The sequence below is a fragment of the Macaca mulatta genome, chromosome 4 (assembly GCF_049350105.2).
Source record: "Macaca mulatta isolate MMU2019108-1 chromosome 4, T2T-MMU8v2.0, whole genome shotgun sequence".
Classification (NCBI taxonomy): domain Eukaryota; kingdom Metazoa; phylum Chordata; class Mammalia; order Primates; family Cercopithecidae; genus Macaca; species Macaca mulatta.
In genome coordinates this window covers 108,946,254-108,971,172 of record NC_133409.1, presented here as the reverse complement: position 1 = coordinate 108,971,172, position 24,919 = coordinate 108,946,254, and the positions used below count along the sequence as shown (strand labels likewise).

General features: G+C 37.8%; 1 long non-coding RNA gene across 1 annotated transcript in view; it reads left to right on the top strand.

Annotated features, from left to right (window-relative positions):
• The window catches only part of LOC144340733 (uncharacterized), a 44,004-nt gene extending 29,962 nt beyond the window's left edge, over window positions 1-14,042 (top strand). Inside the window, exon 3 of the long non-coding RNA XR_013417025.1 lies at window positions 13,246-14,042. This is a non-coding gene — a long non-coding RNA (uncharacterized LOC144340733). The remainder of the gene's footprint in view (window positions 1-13,245) is intronic.
• Window positions 14,043-24,919: the final 10,877 nt, after the last annotated feature.

Here is a 24,919-nt window from a genome sequence, read left to right as displayed (position 1 = left end):
AAAACCCTCCAAAGTCAATGAATCCAGGAGTTGGTTTTTTGAAAAGATCAACAAAATTGACAGACCGCTAGCAAGACTAATAAAGAAGAAAAGAGAGAAGAATCAAATAGACGCAATAAAAAATGATAAAGGTGATATCACCACTGACCCCACAGAAATACAAACTACCATCAGAGAATACTATAAACACTTCTACGCAAATAAACTGGAAAATCTAGAAGAAATGTATAATTTCCTGGACACTTACACTCTTCCAAGACTAAACCAGGAAGAAGTTGAATCCCTGAATAGACCAATAGCAGGCTCTGAAATTGAGGCAATAATTAATAGCCTACCAACGAAAAAAAGTCCAGGGCCAGATGGATTCACAGCTGAATTCTACCAGAGGTACAAGGAGGAGTTGGTACCATTCCTTCTGAAACTATTCCAATCAATAGAAAAAGAGGGAATCCTCCCTAACTCATTTTATGAGGCCAACATCATCCTGATACCAAAGCCTGGCAGAGACACAACAAAAATAGAGAATTTTAGACCAATATCCCTGATGAACATCGATGCAAAAATCCTCAATAAAATACTGGCAAACTGGATTCAGCAGCACATCAAAAAGCTTATCCACCATGATCAAGTGGGCTTCATCCCTGGGATGCAAGGCTGGTTCAACATTCGCAAATCAATAAACATAATCCAGCATATAAACAGAACCAAAGACAAGAACCACATGATTATCTCAATAGATGCAGAAAAGGCTTTTGACAAAATTCAACAGCCCTTCATGCTAAAAACGCTCAATAAATTCGGTATTGATAGAATGTACCTCAAAATAATAAGAGCTATTTATGACAAACCCACAGTGATGATCTTTTCGTGATGAATTTCCCAGGTGTTCTTTGAGCTTCTTGTATGTGGATGTTTGGATCTCTAGCAAGGCTGGGAAAGTTTTCCTTGATTATTCCCTCAAATATATTTTTCAAACTTTTAGATTTCTCTTCTTTCTTGGAAACACCAGTTATTCTTAGGTTGACATTTAACATAGTCAAAATCTTCTTAGAGACTTTGCTCAGTTTTAAAAATTCTTGTTTCTTTGTCTTTGATGGATTGGGTTAATTCGAAAACCTTGTCTTTGGGCCCTAAGGTTCTTTTTTCTGTTTGTTCAATGCAATTGTTGAGACTTTCCAGTGCATTTTGCATTTCTCTAAGTATGACCCTGATTTCCAGAAGTTGTGATTGTTTTCATTCATGCTATCCATTTCACTGAAGAATTTTTTTTTTTCATATTGGGTAGTATGTTTTTGATTTATTTAAGTTGGACTTCACATTTCTCTTGTGCCTCCTTGATTAGCTAAATAATCAAACTTCTGGATTGTTTTTCTGACAACTCAGAGATTTTGTTTTGGTTTGGATCCATTGCTGGTGAGCTGATATGATCTTTTGTGCATGTTAAAGAACCTTGTTTCATCATATTACCAGAATTGTTTTTTGGGTTCTTTCTCATTTGAGTTGACTATGTCAGAGGGAAGATCTGGGATTCAAGGGCTGCTGGTCAGATTCTTTTCTCCCATGGGCTGCTCCCTTGATGTGGTGTCCTCTCCTTTCCCCTAGGAATGGGGCTTCCTGAAAGCCAAATGGTAGTAATTGTCTTTGCTCTTCTGGGTCAAGCCACCCAGTGAATCTACTGGGCCCTGAGTTGGTACTGGGAAGTGTCTGCAAAGAGTCCTTTGATATGATCCATCTTCAGTTCTTGATGCCATAGATACCAGCACCTGCTCTGGTGGAGGTAGCAGGGGAGTGAAGTGGACTCTGTGGGGATCTTTGGTTGTGTTTTTGTTTAGTGCACTGGTTTTGTGTTGGTTGACCCCCAGCCAGGAGGTAGCACTTTCAAGAGTGCCTCAGCTGTGGCCCTATAATGAGGATGCAAACTTGCCATAGCAATACCTAGTTAAGCATTCAGGTTTATCAGGTATTGGGCAGGGCCATAGAGCTTCCAAGAGATTATGACCTTTGTCTTCAGCTACCAGGGCAGGTAGAGAAAGAGCACCATAGGGGGACAGGGATAGGTGTGTTTAAGCTCCACATCTCCTTGGGCAGGGCTTGCTGTGGGTGTTGTGGGGGATGGGGATGTGGTTCCCAGGCCAATGGAGTTATATTCCTCAGGGCATTATTCTGCTACTGCTGAGTCATACAGGTCTCCAGGGAAGTGGGGAAAAGTTGGCAGTCACAGGACTCACCACACTCCCATGCAGCCCATAGTCCTAAAGGCCCCAGTCTCACTCACATCGTGCCCCACCCCCCAACAGGACCGAGTCTATATTTCCAGGCAGCTGGTGACCAGGGCTGAGAACTTGCCCCAGACCACAAGCCTCCTAACTGAGAAAGCAAGCAGACTCACAGGTTTTTGGCATCTTGGGGAGCCTCCAGCAGTGATCTAATTCCTTCCTTTGAAGGGTCTGTGGATTCTCTTGGTTTTCTTGGTATGTTCCTGCAGTAGTTCTTGTAACAAAAGTTCATGATTAGGAGTCTCCACATGCTGCTCTGTCTATCCGAGCAGGAACAGCAAGCTAATCCTGCCCTCTCTCTGCCATTTTAATCCCTGTCTTCATATTTCTTTTTAAGTTTCTCATGTGAATTAGGTTCTCTTAACAGATGCATTGCAGAAAACAATGTTGCTGAATTGTGGTGAATTTATTCTTTAATATATAGCTAAATATTATTTGTAAATATATTATTTAGAATTTTAAAATTCATAACCTTTAAGGTAGGCTTATAATTTGTATTTTTGTGCTAATTAATTGTAGTATTTAGTTTTGTTATTTCACAAATAATTGGCACCCACTTTGCTACAGTCATTATGCTGTGTATCAAGAGTACAGCGGTATCAAAATGAATGTGGTTTCTGAGCTCACATGGTAAGGTACAATTGGAACCATGATACATTTTAAAAAATAGTTTACAATGTCATAAGAGGACACAATAAGAGAATTTGACCTAGTATGGAGTTTCTAAATGTTTAAGATGTCTTTTCTAAGGAAGTGACAATTGAGTGAAAGCTAAAAATTGAGTAGATGTTAATGTGTAAAAGGATTGAAGGGTCAGAAAAAACCTCATGATTACAGAGTCTGTGGCAGGAGATACTAGGGCACATAGAATAAGAGAGAAGGTAGTGCATCTATAGTGCAAGTGGCAAGCTCTGGCAATTCTTTCAGCCGTTACTTTTGATGTTTGCCTCCATATCTATAAGTCATGCATTTATCTGGCTGCTTCATTATATTTTTGTTATCTATTAACTTTCCACTCTTCAAGATGAGTATTATTATATTCTCTACCGCTCTATTACTCACATGCATAAATCCTGTCTCATGACTCCAAGTTGGTTATATCATAAGACTATTTGCATTATTTTTATTTTTACATATTTTGACTATGTAGAATGAATTCACAGAAGACCCATGTTGCACAATGTGATATAGTATAGTTTGAAAACTATACTTTTCTCCTGAAGTTAATAATTATCCTCATCTATATCTATGTAGTGTGTCCTTTAAATCTCTTCCACTTGCTTAAATTGCCTCTCAATGTCTTTAAACACAGCAGTATTTTATTAATTTCACTTTCTTCCAGACATCTTTCCCAGGGACTCATGGCCTGATCCAATCAAGACCAGCAGTTTCCTATGACACCTGCAAGGCTATTTATTATCTTCTTTTGCCATTATCCATTTTGTTTGTCTCTTTTAAAGCATAGCGGATCTCTCGTTTTCTGAACTCCATGTCTTCCGCTTTCTTGATCTCTCTCAGTTTCTTCCTTAGAAAGGTTGCATGGAAGATAAGATTTTGGAGGAATTGTGTATCTGAAAGTGTTTTCTATTCTGCTCTGCCATTTTTGTATTAGTTGGGCTGTGATAGAATGCTAGGTTTGAAATATTCATCCCTCTAGATTTTTAAAGGCAATATTATGTTGTCTTTAAGCTTCCAGTGTTGCTGTCGACATTCTGATTCATTATTCTTTGTATCGTACTTTTTAATTTTTCTTCTATGTCTCTTAAATTTTAAAATTTTATGAAGATGTACCTTACATTTTAAATTATTCTGAGAGTGTGTGAGTTTATTTTTTCCATTGTGCTTAGTACTCAATGGATCATTTCAAAGTAAAAATTCATAATCCTACTTCTGGGAAATTTCTTTGATGATTCCCTTTCCCAAATTTCTTTATAGAACTCTGATTTGCATATTGGATCTACTGAAGTGAGCTTTAAAAATATTTTTACTACCTTTCTTCATTTTTAAAATTGTTATCTGCTTCCCAGCATATCATCTTAATTTATCTTCCAATCATTCTATTGTTTTCTCATTTCTGCCAACATGTTTATGATTTCTAAACGTTCTTTTTTCTCTAATATTCATTTATTAAGGCACCTTGCTTTTGTTCAACGGGTGCAATCTTTTAGAAATATTGTGCAGTCTGTTTTACCAAGTACTGTTTTCCTCTTTGCATATTTGCTTGTTTGTCTTGGTCTCCATTTCTTATATTGGAGGACTACATTCTTGTGTGTGTCTGAGGTAGCTTACTTTTTTTACATTTGAGAGGACATGGAGCTGATTGACACATTCTATGCATAAATGGGCTTTGTAGACTTCATGGTAGGTTCTATCTATCTCATTAGGTTTCTAGTAGAGAAATAAGTGCTACAGAATATTATTTGAGTGACTATTTTTTTTTAAATTCTTTCAAAGGAAGCTCTACAGCTAGTATCATTCTAAATGGAGAGAAGATAGGCTAATTATTTGTGTATGACAGAAACCCTAGAGAATTAATGATTAATTCTCCTATGGAACATACTTTGAGAAGGATTACTTTGACCCCGATGTATCTTTATTAATAGAATGTTTTTCATAGGCTGGTTAGATTTTCTGAAAAATAATTTTTCAATGAGCTATCTAGAGGTATAAAATGCCAACATTATGGCAGCTGTATGTGTGGAAGTCATGCCAGATGTTTCAATACTTCAGTGAGTAAAGGTTCACTAAGGCCCCTGTTTGCAGTGAGTGCTGGACTCTTACCCTCAACTGTGCTAGTGGTTCCCAGGCCAGAATTCTGTTATTTTTGCTAGAAAAAAATCTTCAATCCATAGTAAAAGAGATGAATGGGAGGGACTATTCTGCTCAGAATCAATGTGAGTACTCAAGAGTGTAACTTATTAGTTGCACTTTTAACTGATCCATTAGCCTAAATTTTATCCGCACTTACAGAGCTGCATGATGCCATCCGTCTTCAGGCTTCAGAAGTTTCTGCAGTGTAATAGAATTTACTCCAGTGCCTGCTTACAATTCACTTTTATGGGGTCTTCTAAGTTATTTACCACTCATTTGCTGCTAAACATCTCAGATTTTGTTTCTATTTTCTCCTCTTCCAGTCTCTTTTCTTTCTGGAAGTTTGTGACAAAACAAAACAAAACACAATATATTTTTACTGTTATTTCGAGGAGTTTAGAAAAAGCAGAGGAAAATACATATGCTTGGTTCACTATTTATAACCAGAAGCCTGATTACTTTTTCTTTATATTACACTTTAATATTTTGCAGAGATAAGATTGTCTCATTCTTCACTGTTCCAGGAAAAAAAAAAGTATTTGCTTTTCTGTTTATTCCTTCCTGATAGACTTCAAAGTAATGAAAAGCATGTATCTATAGTAACGCTATTTGCAAGTACATTACATGTTTATAAATATTTGTTAAGAATAATTTTTATAATATCATGATTTTATTTTCAAGAAAATAAGCCTCTGTTCCCCACTTTATATAAGTCCCTTTTAAGACTTTGTAGTAAATATTTTAGTTATTTATATATGTTTCTTATATTTCTTGTTAAGATGATTACAGATTATTTTAAATAACTTCATAGATTTTTAAAATACAATATTTGGCTGGGTGCAGTGGCTCATGGCTGTAATACCAGCACTTTGGGAGGCGGAGGCAGCTGGATCACTTGAGCCTAGGAGTTTAAGACCAGCCTGGGCAGCATGGCAAAGCCCTATCTCTACAAAAAATAAAAAAATTGTCCAGGCATGGTGGTGCATGCCTGTAGTCCCATCTACTGGGGAGACTGAGATGGGAGGATCCCTGAGCCCAGTGGTGGAGACTGCAATGAGCCGTGATGGAGCTGCTGCACTCTAGCCTGGGTGACAGAGTGAGACCCTGTCTCAAAAAAAAAAAAAAAAAAAAAAACCAACAAAACAAAAACAAAAAAAACACCCATCCCTTTTACACAGTATTTTATTTCTTCCTTAAATTTCCTGAAATTATTCAGTGTATAAATAAATTTTAATTTGTGAACATTTATTTTGTAACCAGGGAGCTACCTGTATTTTTTTCCTTCTAATAAATTTTAGTGAATATTGCTCTTGTACCTTAAAAAGACAAATAGTATTGGGAAATAATTTTCTCACTCTTTACAGTGACTATTCTTATTTTTGAAACTCTAAAGCAATCTCATTAATTTGTGCTTTCTTTTGTTTGTCTGTACTGGAAGCATTAACAGCTTCTTTTCTATTGTCCTACAATATTACTTTAGTTTAAAAGTTTTCTTGTGAAGTAATGCATGCAATTTTATATTTGTGTGCAACCTTGACTTTATAAGAAATATTTCTGTGAATAATATAATCATTTTCATAACTTTATACATCATCTGCAATTATTTTTATTAGTTTTTTTATCCATTATTTATAGGAACAGCGTTTGCTTTTTAAGTAACTGAAATTACTTGCATGAACTTTCATTATTACATTTTTAAATTACTCTGTTCAGTAGGTATCTAACACTGGTGGCCACAAGGCTGCATTCCACCCATGGACATATTTTGTTTAGAAATTTTGTTATGTCTGTGAATAGTCTTTAAGATGCAATGTAACTATATAGGAATTGATTATAACTCTAGAAATTCAGCACTTATTGTTTTATACCTGACCAATTTCACACACCCTATGCAGATAATTGTCCTTTTAAGCTCTAATTTAGGAAATTCAATTTTATTTGTGATTATCTCATACTTAGGCTAATGGTTATTTCATATTTAGAGGAAAGAAAAACAAACTTTAAATTTGTTCATGACAATCAAAGAATAATTTTCAAAAAATTTTATAAGCAGTATGATAAAAGGCAAATTCTATGTACTAAGGGCAAAATAGTTAACCTGATATTGTTTTTTTTTTTAATATAACTGCATTGGATCATAATTATGATTGTTACTTTCTTTTTCTTTTTTTTAAATTATACTTTAAGTTCTGGGGTACAAGTGCAGAACGTGCACATGTTACATAGGTATACCTGTGCCATGGTGGTCTGGTGCACCCATCAACCCGTCACCTACATTAGGTATGTCTCCTAGTGTTATCCCTCCCCAGCCCCCCACCCACCGACAGGCCCTGGTGTGTGATGTTCTCCTCCCTGTGTCCATGTATTCTCATTGTTCAACTCCCACTTATCAGTGAGAACATGCGGTGTTTGGTTTTCCATTCTTGTGATAGTTTGCTGAGAATGATGGTTTCCAGCTTCATCCATGTCCCTTCAAAGACATGAACTTGTCCGTTTTCATGGCTGCATAGTATTCCATGGTGGATATGTGCCACATTTTCTTTATCCGGTCTGCCACTGGTGAACATTTTGGTTGGTTCCGAGTCTTCGCTATTGTGAATAGTGCTGCAATAAACATACATGTTCATGTGTCTTTATAGTAGACTCTGTCTCCAAAAAATAAAAATAAAATAAAATAAAATAATAGCCAAATTCTACCAGGGATATTGTTTTGTTTTATTTTATTTTATTTTTATTTTTTGGAGACAGAGTCTTACTCTGTTGTCCAAGCTGGAGTGCAGTGGTGCGATCTCGGCTCACTGCAACCTCCGCCTCCCGGGTTCAAGCGATTCTTGTCCTTCACCCTCCTGAGTAGCTGGGATTACAGGCACGTGCCACTGTGCCTAGGTTTTTTTTTGTTTTTTTTTTTTGTATTTTTAGTAAAAAAGGGGTTTCACCATGTTGTCCAGGCTGGTCTTGAACTCCTGGCCTCAAGTGATCTGCCTGCCTCAGCCTCCCAAAGTGCTGGGATTATAGGAGTGAGCCACCACGCCTGGCTCTGATATTGTGTTAATACCTCTAAGTTTTGTCTAACTAAGCAAGATGAAAGAATTGAGCTAATAAATTCAGCTGTATCCTAATTAGCAAGCTGTAGAAGTAAAATATATCAATAGAAAATATGCCTTCTACTGCAGAGGTAACTAACATAGGGAGACAGAGGAAGAGCGGCCACACTTTTTCTGTTAAGGACTAGATGCTAAATATTTTAAATTTTGCCGCTTGTGTTGTCTATATTGCAGCTACTCAATTGTGTTGTGGTGTAAAAGAAGCCGTAGACAACATGTAAATTAATGTGTGTGGCTGTGTTCCAATATAACCGTTTTTTTGGTTTGTTTTCTGTTTTTGTTTTTTGGGGGGGAGTTGTTGCTTTGTTTTGTTTTAAAACAAGTGTTAAGCTGGATTTGGCCTATGGGCCATATTTTGCCAACTTTTGGGATACAGCAATTTAGCAGGTCTCACTTATACAGACAGAAGTTGGGGAAAACTCTAAGGATGGCCTGGAAATTATATGGGCAGGAGAAAGGGAAATACTGGGTAGAAGAGGGTGGTTCTCCAGCAAAGGCCCCACTCTCAAGCCTGAAGTTCTGTGGCCCTAAATAAGAACAGGCATTTGTGTTTTCACAGAAGTTGCCTTTTGGCCTGCTACACCCCCATCCTTCCCCCATATAAACCTGAGACCTTAGCGGGCACAAACACAAGGGGCTGAACATTGGCACCAGCAGACCAAGCCACTGCGGAACAATGCAGCAGAAAAAGAGAGAAGAGTAGGGACTGGATGTGAGGGGAGTTCAGCAGCGGACAGGCGGAGAAGAGTCCGGCCGCTGGGCGGCCCAACTCCAGGGAAAGACCACCTTCCCACTCCATCCTCCAATTCCAGCTCCGCATCCATCTCACAGAGAGCCACCTCCACCACTCAATACAACTTTGCATTCATCCTTCCAGCCCACGTGTGATCTGATTCTTCTGGTACACTGGGGAAGGACTCAGGATATAGTATGCTGTCCCACTGGCCCCCTGCCCTTGCGATAAGGCAGAGGGTCCACTGAGCTGATTAATACACAAACCCTCTGCAGACCGCAAGTCTGAAAGAGTTTGGTAACACACACCCACTTGGGCTTGGGGAATCGCAGACACCCACTCTTAGACACTGTCTGGGGTTGGAGCCCAAAAGCGCTCCCACCTCCCACGGGCCTCTGCGCCTGCCAGTCCGCATGCTCCCCCCAGGAGTCTGAGCTGCTGCGCGACCAAGCTGGCCACACCCACCCTTGTCACACTTCCTGCTAGGGGAATCAGGGAAGTCTGTCGTTTAAGAACCTGGTCATGGGAGTTGCATGATGGTTTTGTCCTTCAGTTTTCCCACTGACAGAGTAACTGAGAATGGGGAGATCAGTCAAGACATGGTCTTTCATATGTACGTGCATTCAGTCTTTTTCTACGTACTACACCCAATTTTTTCTTTATGGTTCTGGTATGAGAGTGACAATGATTTTCATGTAGTTCAATAAGTCTAGCTAAATTAGGAGTAAATTGAAATAATTATGATTAGAGAATGAAGTTCATCTATTTTATTTTCATATTGGAATTTGTTCTTGTGATGCTTGCTATCTGCTGTTTGACCTGACAGATCAGATGTGCACACTTTTCTGCATTACATGTCTCACAGGAGGCTAACTTGTATGGCTATAATCTATGGTCCTCTGAGCCCACTGGCTGCTGACTGTCTTTACCCATAGAGGAGCAAGGAGTAAACTCCTCTGGAGATAAAAGAGAGAGAAGAGGACGATTAAGGTATTTATTCCCTTGGCTCCTTCCCTTTTTTGAAGGTTACAACATTTTCTGGTAGTTCTTTCAGGGTTTTGCAGGCTCCCTTCCCTCACATTTTCAGGAATCTGGAACTAGCTCCTGGATGGTGCATCCTCCCTGTGGTTTCTCTATATCTTGACCTTTTCTTTGTAAATAGCCTGTTTTTAAAACTCCTCTCAAATTAACTATCTTTTGTGTGCAATTTGTTTCCTGCCAAGACTCTGAATGATAGAGTTCACAAAAAAATGATCAATACCTTGGTTGCATAAGGAAATGGAAAATCTCTATTTATAGAAAAAAAATGTACATTATGTTGATTATTTATGTATTTTTTTTCTGAGATGGAGTCACTCTCTGTCACCAGGGTGGAGTGCAGTAGCATGATCTTGGCTCACTGCAACCTGAGTCCCAGGTTCAAGCAATTCTCCTGCTTTAGCCTCCTGAATAGCTGGGACTACAGTCGTGTGCCACCACGCCCAATTATTTTTGTATTTTTAATAGAGACAGGGTTTCACCATTTTGGCCAGAAAGGTCTCGATCTGTTGACTTCATGCTCCACCCTCCTCAACCTCCCAAAGTGCTGGGATTACAAGTGTGAGCCACCATGCCTGGCCTACATTGCTTAATTATTTTACTTAATTAAATTTTGTCTTATTTAAATTTTTATTTTTGTAATCTATAGAGAGTTATATTAAAGTGTTACCTACAAATATATTTCTATAACTTTCTTATATTTTATGTAATTTTATTTAATTGCCCTTAAAATTTGTAGACTTTAGTTTCATTTAAGTAAAATGACTTTCCCTTTTCCATTCAATAATTTTTCATCTTTAATATCGCACTCTTATTTAAATGTAGCTGATCCAGCATTTGCTTACATTAGATTGATAACATTTTGCCTTTAATTTTTATCACATATAAAATATTTATTCTTATTATTTAAGTAATATAATTTCATAACCAAGTGGAGAAAACACCAAATATAACTTAAAAAGAGATCATTAATAATCTCAACTTCATAGCCAGCTACTGTTAGTATTTTCATATTTGGCATATTCAGGATAAGTAAGATGAAATAGTTGGTAAAAGCTAAATGTAATAAAAGTAAAGTATCCATGTCTAAATTTTCTTTTAACTTAAAACTTATAAAAGTGCATTAAAAGGTAGTAGTTTTGTATGTACACTAAATACTTTTCTGTATGGAACCATAAAAATAGGATGATGATGATGGTACTCCCTTTCTGAACACTTTTCATTTTCTCCTTTTGCCTATGAAATTAAATGTCAAAAAATGTGCTTTCAGGTAGCCTTTGTAATAATCCCCTACCTTCTTTTAAGGGGCCAATTCCCAGGCCCTGTATTTCAGCAATTCTTATTTATTAGGAATGGAGAGGGATTTGGAAGTTTGGTTAGGAATGGAGAGGGATTTGGAAGTTTGGATGTTTAAGAAGAACTCAAGGTGCTTTAGGTACATGAGGCCTTTAGACCACTATCAGAAAAATTGTCTTGATGTGACCAGCAAGGCCCTCATAGCTACTCCTGACTGTCTCTATCACTCACTCTCAAAGGAACTCTCTCTATTGGCTTCCCTTCAGCCATACTTAACTATTTGAAGTCTCTGAATGTTGCCAGGTTTGTTTATGCCCCATAACTTTGTTAGTAGTGCTCTCTTGAGCTTGTCTATCTGTAACACCAGTTTATTTATTGGCTCTTATCTCCCATCCTATTTACAGTCATTGTGAGATACACTGTGTCAGGGAAAGGCTGTCTCATAAGCCATCTTACTGATGCTACCTTACTCTTACTCGTATGAACATCCTGTCCTCTAAGACACTATCAGGACAAACTCCAACCCGTCCCATGCTCATTTAATTTAGACACTGGTACATTTTTGCAGTTCCATAGTCACCATTATCAGTGGAACACCTACCTTTATGGTGCGCTAATCTGTGCACTCCTCCTGTGCTATCCAAGTCTGTGTTCTCAGAATTGCAAATGAATGATCAGCCCTGGATCTTCAGCCTCCTTTCTGAATATCTCTTCTACCTTCAAATCTTAACTAAACTTGGCTATCTCATGAAGACTGCATTCTCAAAATGAAGCATTCTAAGATAACAGCTTGGGTCAACAGCTTCTTTGCAAGCTGAATTTTTTGGAAACTATTATTTTATCTTTCTTTGCTAGAAAGAGCCACTGCTACAATGAGGCTAACACCATCACAATTTACCATCTTGCTATTCCCTCACCACTGCCAGGTGGTTTTCTCCCCATCATTAACTAAAGACATTAGTCTCCTTATCGTAAACCAAAAAGTGACTGAGGCAGATCTCAACCGATGTAGAGGTTTATTTTGCCAATATGAAGGACATGCCCAGGAAAAAGAAACACAAGTCAGTGTAGGATCTGTGTCCTATGCTTTTTCAAAGAAGGTTATGGGACCTTCTATATTTAAAGGTAAAGAACATGTGAGAAAGAAAAAAAAAAAAAGGGAGGGTCGACAATGAGGCAAGTGGTTATTTTCTTGTAAGGCTCTGATTAGTGCTCACTCAATCTACATTTTACAAGCGAAAAGAAGTGGGTAGAGGGAAAGTCAATTATGCATTAATCTTGTTCTCAGTAAATCTAGATTTTTACCCAATACAAGTAACCATGTAAAATTACAGTCATGGCTTTGGGAACAAAAGGAAGGTACTTTTTATGTGACTAAGTTACCAAGATTAACTTTTCCCTTTGGCATAGGTAACTTCAGTGTCCTGAGACTATTTTCCTTTCACATTATCAATCAAGATATCTATTATGCATTATTCTGGCTTCATGAAACTTGTAGGTCTAATACAAACACTTACATATGGCATTTGTTATTATTAGGCATGGTAGGTAACAATCTCTTCATATTAGTAAGAGTACAAAAATGTTCACCTGCATGTTTGTTTCCATTTATCTCAGTATGCTTCTGGAGTTTAGTTCTGCCTAGTCCTTAATATAATTGCAAATTTATAATTAATATAACTGCAAATGTATAATTAATATAATTGCAAATGTATAATTAATATAATTGCAAAATGTTTTATATACTGTGGTTACATAGTGTTCATATTCTGTGGTTACATATTCTCAATATAAAGTATATATATTTTATATATATCATATATGCAAATATATAAATGAATATAAAATATCTATGCATATAATCTATTTATATATCAAGTATTATATATAGGCTATTCCCTATCCTACTTTGTATGTTAAACTGTTTTCAGAAAAAGGGTCATGATATCTATTAAAACTTGTTCCCAGATTTCTTCTTTTCCCACAGAGCCCTGACAGATGAGAAGCAGGAATTTTTTGTTGAAGAGCTTTTATCCTTTAGTCATAGAATCATGAAATTATTCTGGAGCATTTTTTCCTTTTCTTCCAAGTGTTCAAGTAATAAGAAAGACAGCAGGATCTTTTATTTCGGAACAAACATGAAGTTATTTAAGATTATGTTATTGAATAGTCAAAAGATTACTACGGAGACTAAAGAGTGCTTTCAACCTAGAAAAATGACTTTGAATTAAGAAAAAAATACCTTAAACCCCTGTCCTAGATAAGAGCCAGTGTGAATTGCCTAAGCACTGACTATGTGATTTTTCAGCATGTTATTTTGCAAAGTCATCCCACAGCCAGATTTCTAAACATAGACCTTGTAAATTGGAGGGAAAAATTCAGAAGACATTTTTGTACACTAGGGTCAGATGAAACTTTCCACTCTATAGTACTTTGTCCTCTAACAACTTTATCTGCCCTTTATTTTAAATTTTGGAGAATGGGGATAGAGGATTAATTAAGAAAGTCAAATATTTATAGAAACATTAAGTAATCAAATTGCTATTATTTGTCTTGACATCTGGTCTTTCCCATCTTACATCTTCCTAAGATGTACTCTCCTCTCTCTCTCTCTTTTCTTTTTTTTTTTTTAACATTATCGAACATGCTTCATAAGGTCAAGACCATAAAAAGCTTTTCTTCCTTAAGAAAGTGACTATCTAGAAAGCAGCTGAGGTTAGGGGTTGCAGTTAACTATTGCAGTCAATTATGGAATTTTAGGAATAAGAGCAAAAGCATAGAGCATGAGATTAAAGAAAGAATACATTTTTTAAAACACCATAGTATCACTAGCCTATAACACAAGCTGCTCCCACATTGGCTACTGAAAGGCAACACAAACAATTGCTATTATCTGGCAGAAGAAAAATTACTTGCAGCTACTTTCAGCTACGGGCATGTTCTTAGCTAGGCACACTGCACTGGAAATACATGGTGAGTTTTGTCAATCCACGTGTAGTAAAAGCTTAAGCTATTATTAAAGTAGCTGAAGCAAAGGAGTGTAAAATTAGCATTTATTGAATTCAGGATTACAGATTTGGGACAGTGGTGAAACAATAATCAACAAGTTTCCATTCTATAAGAGGGCTCTTGCAGAGCGACACCTAATTCAAAAGAATGCCTCCTACACTGTCCTGCACAGACATAATTATAAAATATTCTTAGTCGTAAAGAACATTTACCAAATAAATATATGTTTAATAACTACTCAGAATAAAATATTTCTGTGATTTTATAGTTCTGATCTTCTGTGATATGCAATTCTAATGATTACTGCTTAAAAGAGTGTTTGCATTTGGGTGAAAAACTATGAATCAATCTATTATTCTGTATTTTAAAATAGACTGAATTTCTGTTTTCAGGAAAGGAAACATTTATGTTCTTATGTGCTAAGTATGCAGGGATTTAAGTTTATATTTACTTTTTTTTTTCAGCATCAATAGTCCATGTTTTGAAGTATTATTTGTGTAACACAGTGTAAAAAACATACTGAATTAAATTCTCCCCTGAGTGAGAAACAATTTAGAATTAGTGGTTATTTCATTTGACAAGTGAAGTCTACATGTAAGCAGAAAAAGAAAATGTTAAAGCAATGTTTAAAAGAATGTTAAAGCAACAACAATCTTACAATTTCCAAAAGAGTACTTTTTAATGAAGTAGATATCTTTATCTGAAAAAGAACAATCAGAACCAATTTTGCAGACCAAATAGTTTTTCATTTTTCATCTGCCATGTTTTTGCCATGTACCTAATTTTTGAGGGGAAGGGATTTTTTTTTATATAAAATAGAAAGAATAATATATACCTACATTTTCATGATGGGTGATATTGTATTTGTTGCTTTTTTATTGCATGTATACCAATTTGGAACAGAAAAGGTTTAATAAGTAACATACTCATCAAATGTCAGATACTTTTATGGATAGACTCAATTTTAGGTTCAAGGTTTGGTTTATATACTGAGCTAATAATCAAGAAGCATTTGCACATCACATTTGGTCAAATCTGTTACAACAGACTTTCTATAATTCGTGAAAAAACTGATGCTTCTTTGTGTTGTCTAATATGCCTTCTTATAAATGGATCACACTGATCTGACAGAAAGTTGATCAGAACACTCTTTTGAAGACTGTACAAAGCGGCATAAATAAGATGCACGCAACAAGTATGACACATGGATATATATCCGAAACGTCATTCATACATCGGGCTCCATTTATATTATGTTACATTTGTTGTGTCAAGAATATGCATATGTAGGATTCATAATCACTCAAATGTAGATTATTATGTAGTAAAATGTAGATTTATTCAACTGAAAAATAATGAACTATGATAAAAAGCAAAAACAAAACCCAGAACAGGTCAAAGGCAAAAAGGCAATCTTTCCTTCATTATATTTGCAAAGGAAATATCAGTATGACACCTCAACAAATTTTGTCCAGTGTTTTTCTCAAGTGATAAGACACTTAGTCCACTTAATATCAGGGGTCTACAAATTAATAGACTTCAACAGATCTGCAAGAGACTACATGGTTTATATATTCCTCAATTATATTAGCAATAAGAAATATCTCTTGTATCATATTTACTCATTGTAAACATGCAATAAAAAAGTTGATAGTGCCTGTTTGCATCCATATGACCCAAATAATTTGAATATCTTTTTATCTATATGTTCTTCATTTGGTTAATATATTAGAGCTCCTTGAGGATATAAGAGAAACAATAATAATAATATTGCCCTTGTTGCCCATCCTTCATCCGTATAGTGTTATTTTATTTTAGTGATATAAATTTAAACAGGTTAATAAAAAATACTCTCCTGAATATACTTTGAAACAAATATATAACTTTTATACTTTGTTATTGTGAAATTTAACACACATGCCAAAAATGCAACCCCCAACAAATGGTCACATTTATTATTATAAAATGAGCATCTGTGTAGCTACCACTGATGGTATCTAAGGCCTGTCTAGGAGCAGGCTGCCATGATGCCGGCTGCAGTCGGGGAGACTCTGCCGGGGCTGCATGATCCAGGGAGCCAGCAGGAGCCGGAAACAGGTGGAAGCCCTGCCCTCTTCCAGGTTGGAGAGGCGGGAGCCCCACCCTCCCAGGCACAACTGCAGCCACCCAGCCATGGCTTCAGACCTAGGCATCTCTACATTCTTGGGGGTCCAGGAAGCCTCCCTGCCCCTGTAGACACAGACGTACCTGCTCCTGCTGCCTGGCCTCTACCCACTCCCAGTGCCCACTCCAGTTTCAGAGCAAAATTGTGACTGAGCCTAGGCACTGTCACAACCCAGCCAGGTGTGCATATGCTGGGGGCAGTGCTGACACGCCAGTCCCCTGCCACCTTGGCTGCCTCCAGACTTTGGGCATCTATGAGCACAAGAGGGACCCCATGGGGGGGCTTAAGAACGGCTCAGTATGGGGCTGCAGACACCCCTCAACATGGACTAGGTACTGTGGGCACTGTAGATGCCAGGTGAATGGCAACAGGAGGCAGACAGGCTCCTGGGCAGAAAGGGGAAGGTACTCTGTGAAAACCCACCTTCAGGCCAGGATGGCCTGGGGCCTGGGGGCTGGACTGCCAGTTTTGTGGACTGGAGTGAGAACTTAGGGTGCTTTTTCCACTCATGGGCCAATCAGCATGCACTTCCTCCCCTCTGAAGCCCATAAAGACTCCAGAGTCCCCTAGACTTGGGCAGACAATGGGACAAACTGCCTGCAGAGAGGAGGTACCCACTGTGGGTCTCCTCTCTGCTGAGAGCTGCACTTGTTGGGATGACTTGCCTGTGGAGAGGAGCTACCCACTGCAGGTCTGCTCTGTCACTCAATAAAGCGCCTCTTTCCTTGCTCACCCTCCACTTGTCCAGATATCTCATTTTTCTTGGACCCGGTACAAGAACTCAGGACTCGCTAAATGGTGGGGCTGAAAGAGCTGTAATACAAACAAGGCTGAAACACGTCCCCTAGTTGCCACATTGCAGGTGACGAGAAGAAGAGCTGAGGCCCTCTGGGGAGCCCAGACCTAGGAGCTCCCTGAACGAGGGCTGTGACACCCTCTTTGTGGCTCTGTGGTTCCTGGTGTCCCCAAGCTTCCAGGTGCCACCGCCTTCCCTGGTGCCTGCTGTGAAAGCCACTTGCAGTAGGCCTGGTCCAGCCACAGCCTCACAGGGAGCCAGCACCCATGTCATTACCTGGAGCTGCCTGCCCCACTGCAGCCAACTCTGTGCAGTGACCAGACCCCATGCTCACTAGCTCACGCACCCCTCACTGTTGCGCACCTGGCTCGCCCTTGGCAGGTATGGGATGTGGGCTGGTAGTGCCAGCCTAATGCAGCCTGCCAGGTCGAGTGGGTGGAATGAGCCCAGTGGGCCCAAGTAAAACGTGGGCAAAAGCACCACTGGCCAGGGAGGTTTCTGGCTGAAGAAGTGACACCCCAAGGATCCCATGACATCACTCTGGTCAAGAGATTGAACATTATCAGTACTCCAGAGGCCAGCTTCTCATATTCCCCATCCCCAATCCTATGTCTCCTTCCTTCCCCTTAATTACTATCTTGATTTTTATATAATCACTTCTTTTATTTTCTTAATTTATAACATGCTCTTTGGAAGAGCTTCTATAGAAATTTAAATTTTGCCAATTTAGGTAGTGTGTATAAATGAAATCATATAGTACATAAATATTATTTTGTATATGGGATCTTTCACTCAATGTTATCTTTATATGATCATATCATTCATGTGGCTGCAGTTCATACTGCATTGTATAAATATATAAATTAATTCACATTTTACTGTTGATTATTTGGGTTGTTTCTATTTTATAACTATTGTGAACAATTTCATTATGAACACTCTTCTAAATAGTTTTTAGTGTCCTGCTGAACAAGGAAATATATAACTTTTATATATGTATACAATGCAGTATAGAAGTGGAATTGCTTGGTCATAGGGAATGCACAGTTTAAACTTTTTAAACTTTAGTAAATAATGCCAAACTTTTTCCCCAATGGTTGTCCCATCATCAGTATATATGAGTTTCTGTAGCTTCAATACTTGACAGCAGTTGGTGGTATTGCTCTTTTGTGTTGTATCTATTTAGTGGGCAGTGGTTGCTTCTCCCTGTGGTTTCAATGTGCATTTTTTTAAATTTCTCTTCAGATGGTTACATTTTCATATTTATGAGCTATTAATATCCCTTTATATAAAGTGCCTGTTCAAGTCTTCTCTTTCTCTCTTCCTCCACCCCGCCATCTCTCTCTTTTATGGCAAATCTGTCTCTTATGTTTTTCTTATTCATTTGTAATTCTTTACAAAATCTGGATACAAACTCCTTGTCAATTACAGGGTTACAAATTTTTCCTGATATGTGGCTTGCCTTTTCATTCCCTCACTGTTGTTCTTTTTAAAAGTTCTTAATTTGAATGTGGCCAAATTGGAAAGGTTTTTCCTTTGATTGTTAGTGTGCTTTGTGTCCTATTTAAGAAATCTTTCTCCAGAATGATGGAATGAAGATATTTGCTTATATTATCTTCTGAAAGCATTATATTCTATGCTTCACATAAGAGTCTATAATGTGTGTGGAATTTATTGTTAAGTGAGTGATGTGATATGGGGTCCAATTCTGTTTTTATCTAGACAGATTTCTAAATGTCCAAGCACAAGTTTTTGAAAACAGTCGACTTGCTCTTCCTCCACTGCTCAGCTGTGCCATCTTTGCTTTGAATCATGTATCATTATATGTGTGGGTATTCCCACTAGGTTTAAAATTTTTGTCTTTTCTTGAATCCATGGCCGTACTTAATTACTCTAGCATTTTTTTGTAAAATTGAATTTAATTTTTACTTTATTTTTGATTCAGGGAGTACATGTACATGTATCTTACATGGATATAGTATGTACTGGTGGAGATTGGGCTTCTAGTGTACCCATTATCCAGAGAGTGAACATTGCACATATTAGATAATTTTCCAGCTCTCACCCCACTTCTACACTCCTTAATTTTGGAGTCCCCAGTTCTATTATTTCCATCTTTATGTCCATATGCACCCATTGGTTAGCTCTTCATTTTTGGTATTTACCCAGTAGGATACTAAGAACTATGTAGAGGAGTGTTCGTAATGGAATTTTTCACAAGTCATAAAACAGAAACAACTCAAATAATCAATGGTATAACGTGAAAACAATCTTTATATATTTATAGAATGCAGTATGGATGAACTGCAGCCACATGCATGGTGTGATCATATAAATATAACATTGAGTGAAAGATACTACACAGAAAATAATATGTATGCACTACATGGTTTCATTGATACACACTACACAAATTCTACATTTTTGTTACTAGAACGTGAAACAACATTGACTTTTAATTTATTTTTATGTATTTATTTTTTAATTTTCATGAATTTGGGGTACAAGTGCATTTGTTTTACAAGGATATATTGGGTAGTGGGGAAATCTTGGCTTTTAATGTACTTTGTACCCAACAGGTACAATGGAATAATGTACATTGTACTCAATAGGTAGTATTTCAGTTCTCACCCCATCTCATCCTCCAATCTTTTGGAATCTTCAGCATCTATTATTCCACTCTACATGTTTGTGTGCACCCATTGTTTAGATCCAACTTATAAGTGAGAACAGGCAACTTTTGACTTTCTGCTTCTTAGTCATTTCTCTAAGGATAATTATGCCCAGCTCCATCCATGTTGCTGCAAATGACATGATTTTATTGTTTTTGTTTGTTTGTTTGTTTGTTTTAATTTCCAACTTTTAAGTTGTAGGGTACATGTGCAGGATGTGCAGGTTTGTTACATAGGTAAACGTGTGTCATTGTGGTTTGCTGCACAGGTCATTCCACCACCTACATATTAAGTGCAGCTTCCATTAGCTATTTTTCCTGAAGTTCTACCTTCTCCCATTCCCACCCTGCGACAGGCGCCAGTGTGTGTTGTTCCCCCTCTGTGTCCATGTGTTCTCATCATTCAACTCCCATTTATAAGTGAGAACACATGGTATTTGGTTTTCTGTTTCTGCATTTTTTTTTGCTGAAGATAATGACTTCCAGCTCCATAAATGTCCCTGAAAAGGACATGATCACGTTCCCTTTTATGGTTCCATAGTATTTCATAGTGTATATGTAGCACATTTTCTTTATCCAGTCTACCATTGATGAGCATTTAAGTTGATTCCATGTCTTTGCTATTGTGAGTATTGCCACAATAAATATATACATGCATGTATCTTCATAATAGAACAATTTATATTCCTTTGGTCATATATCCAGTAATGAAATTGCTGTGTTAAATGGTATTTCTGCCTCTAGGTCTTTGAGAAATCGCAACACTGTCTTCTACAATGGTTGAACTAATTTATACTCCCGCCAACAGTGTAAAAGTGTTCCTTTTCCTCCACAACCTTGCCAGCATCTGTTGTTTTTTAACTTTTTATTTATTATTATTATTTTTTTTATTATTATTATACTTTAAGTTCTAGGGTACATGTGCATAATGTGCAGGTTTGTTACATATGTATACTTGTGCCACGTTGCTGTGCTGCACCCATCAACTCGTTAGCACCCATCAACTCATCATTTACATCAGGTATAACTCCCAGTGCAATCCCTCCCCCCTTCCCCCTCCCCATGATAGGCCCCGGTGTGTGATGTTCCTCTTCCCGAGTCCAAGGGATCTCATTGTTCAGTTCCCACCTATGAGTGAGAACATGCGGTGTTTTGTTTTCTGTTCTTGTGATAGTTTGCTGAGAATGATGGTTTCCAGCTGCATCCATGTCCCTACAAAGGACACAAACTCATCCTTTTTTATGGCTGCATAGTATTCCATGGTGTATATGTGCCACATTTTCTTAATCCAGTCTGTCACTGATGGACATTTGGGTTGATTCCAAGTCTTTGCTATTGTGAATAGTGCCGCAATAAACATACGTGTGCATGTGTCTTTATAGCAGCATGATTTATAATCCTTTGGGTATATACCCAGTAATGGGATGGCTGGGTCATATGGTACATCTAGTTCTAGATCCTTGAGGAATCGCCATACTGTTTTCCATAATGGTTGAACTAGTTTACAATCCCACCAACAGTGTAAAAGTGTTCCTATTTCTCCACATCCTCTCCAGCACCTGTTGTTTCCTGACTTTTTAATGATCGCCCTTCTAACTGGGGTGAGATGGTATCTCATTGTGGTTTTGATTTGCACTTCTCTGATGGCCAGTGATGATGAGCATTTTTCCATGCGTCTGTTGGCTGTATGAATGTCTTCTTTTGAGAAATGTCTGTTCATATCCTTTGCCCACTTTTTGATGGGGTTGTTTGTTTTTTTCTTGTAAATTTGTTTGAGTTCTTTGTAGGTTCTGGATATTAGGCCTTTGTCAGATGAGTAGATTGCAAAAATTTTCTCCCATTCTGTAGGTTGCCTGTTCACTCTGATGGTAGTTTCTTTTGCAGTGCAGAAGCTCTTTAGTTTAATGAGATCCCGTTTGTCAATTTTGGCTTTGGCTGCCATTGCTTTTGGTGTTTTAGACATGAAGTCTTTGCCCATGCCTATGTCCTGAATGGTACTACCTAGGTTTTCCTCTAGGGTTTTTATGGTATTAGGTCTAACATTTAAGTCTCTAATCCATCTTGAATTAATTTTCGTATAAGGAGTAAGGAAAGGATCCAGTTTCAGCTTTCTACTTATGGCTAGCCAATGTTCCCAGCACCATTTATTAAACAGGGAATCCTTTCCCCATTTCTTGTTTCTCTCAGGTTTGTCAAAGATCAGATGGCTGTAGATGTGTGGTATTATTTCTGAGGACTCTGTTCTGTTCCATTGGTCTATATCTCTGTTTTGGTACCAGTACCATGCTGCTTTGGTTACTGTAGCCTTGTAGTATAGTTTGAAGTCAGGTAGCGTGATGCCTCCAGCTTTGTTCTTTTGACTTATACTGTAGCCTTGTAGTATAGTTTGAAGTCAGGTAGCGTGATGCCTCCAGCTTTGTTCTTTTGACTTAGGATTGTCTTGGAGATGCGGGCTCTCAGCCAATATCATACTGAATGGGCAAAAACTGGAAAAATTCCTTTTGAAAACTGGCACAAGACAGGGATGCCCTCTCTCACCACTCCTATTCAACATAGTGTTGGAAGTTCTGGCTAGGGCAATCAGGCAAGAGAAAGAAATCAAGGGTATTCAGTTAGGAAAAGAAGAAGTCAAATTGTCCCTCTTTGCAGATGACATGATTGTATATTTAGAAAACCCCATTGTCTCAGCCCAAAATCTCCTTAAGCTGATAAGCAACTTCAGCAAAGTCTCAGGATACAAAATTAATGTGCAAAAATCACAAGCATTCTTATACACCAGTAACAGACAAACAGAGAGCCAAATCATGAATGAACTTCCATTCACAATTGCTTCAAAGAGAATAAAATACCTAGGAATCCAACTTACAAGGGATGTAAAGGACCTCTTCAAGGAGAACTGCAAACCACTGCTCAGTGAAATAAAAGAGGACACAAACAAATGGAAGAACATACCATGCTCATGGATAGGAAGAATCAATATAGTGAAAATGGCCATACTGCCCAAGGTTATTTATAGATTCAATGCCATCCCCATCAAGCTACCAATGAGTTTCTTCACAGAATTGGAAAAAACTGCTTTAACTTTTTAATAGTAGTCATTCTGACTGGGAGATGGTATCTCATTGTGGTTTTGGTTTGCATTTCTCTAATGATTAGTGATGTTGAGCTTTTTTTCCCATATGTTTGTTAGCTGCATGAATGTGTTCTTTTGTGAAGTATCTGTTCATGTCCTTTGCCCACTTTTTAATGGGGTTGTTTGCTTTTTCCTTGTAAATTTGTTTAAGTTCTTTACAGAGGCTGGTTATTAGACCTTGGTCAGGTGGGTAAATTGCAAAAATTTTCTCTCATTCTGTAGGTTTTCTGTTTGCTCTGTTGACAGTTTCTTTTGCTGTGCAGAAGCTCTTTAGTTTAATTAGATCTCATTTGTCAATTTTTGCTTTTGTTGCGATTGCTTCCACTGTCTTCACCATGAAATATTTGCCCACCCCTATGCCCTGAATAGTATTGCCATTTCAACTCATTTCTTCTAGGTTTTGATTTTACATTTAAGTCTTTAATCCATTTTGAGTTTATTTTTATATATGGTATCAGAAAGAGGTCCAGTTTCAGTTTTCTGCATATGGCTAGCCAGTTCTCCCAACACCACATATTAAACAGGGAATCCTTTTCCCATTGCTTGTTTTGTTAGGTTTGTTGAAGATCAGAGAGTTGTAAGTATGCAGTCTTATTTCTGGATTTTCTATTCTGTTCCTGTTGGTCTATGTGTCTGTTTTTGTATGGATACCATGCTGTTTTGATTACTGCAGCCTTGTAGTGTAGTTTGAAGTTGGGTAGCATGATGCCTCCAGCTTTGTTCTTTTTGCTTGAGATTGCTTTGGCTATTTGGGGTCTTTTTTGGTACCATATGAATTTTAAAATAGTGTGTTTCTAATTCTGTGAAGAATGCCAATTGTAGTTTATTGGGAATAGCATTGAACCTATAAATTTTGGGGGGCTATATGGCCATTTTCACAATGTTGATTCTTCCTATCCATGAGCATGGGATATTTTTTCATTTGTTTGGGTCCTCTCTGATTTCCTTGAGCAGTGGTTTGTAGTTCTCCTTGAAGAGGTCCTTCACTTTCCTTGTTAGCTGTATTCCTAGGTATTTTATTCTTTTTTTGACAGTTGTGAATGGGCGTTCATTCATGATTTGGCTCTCAACTTACCTGTTGTTGGTGTATAGGAAAGCTAGCAATTTTTGCACGTTGATTTTGTATCCTGAAACGTTGCTGAAGTTGCTTACCTGCTTAAGGAGCTTTTGAGAACCTGGTGTGGTAACTTACACCTGTAATCCCAGTAGTTTGGGAGGCGGGGGTAGGTGCATCACTTGAGGTCAAAAGTTGGAGATCAGCCGGGCCAACATGATGAAACTGTGTTTCTACAAAAATTGCAAAAATTAGCCAGGTGTGGTGGGTCATGCTTGTAATCCCAGCTACTTGGGAGGCTGATGTGGGAGGATCGCTTGGACCCAGGAGGCAGAGGTTGCACTGAGTCAAATTCGTGCCACTGCACTTCAGCCTAGGTGACAGAATGAGACTCCCTCTAAAAATAATAATAATAATCATAAAATAAAAAAAATAAAAAATAAAAGAGAGAGAGAGAGAAGCTGTTGGGCTGGGCTGAGATAAAGGGGTTTTCTAGATATAGGATCATGTCATCTGTAGACAAGTATCGTTTGACTTCCTCTCTTCCTATTTAAATACACTTCATTTCTTTCTTTCGACTGATTTTCCTGGCCAGAACTTTCAATGCAATGTTGAATAGGAGTGGTGAGAGAGGGCATCCTTGTCTTGTGCTGGTTTTCAAGGGGGAATGCTTCTAGCTTTTGCTCATTCAATATGATATTGGCTGTGAGTTTTTCATACATGGCTCTTATTATTTTGAGGTATGTTTCTTTAGTATCTAGTTTATGGAGAGTTTTTAACATGAAGAGATCTTGAATTTTGTTGAAGGCCTTTTCTGCATCTATTGAGATAATC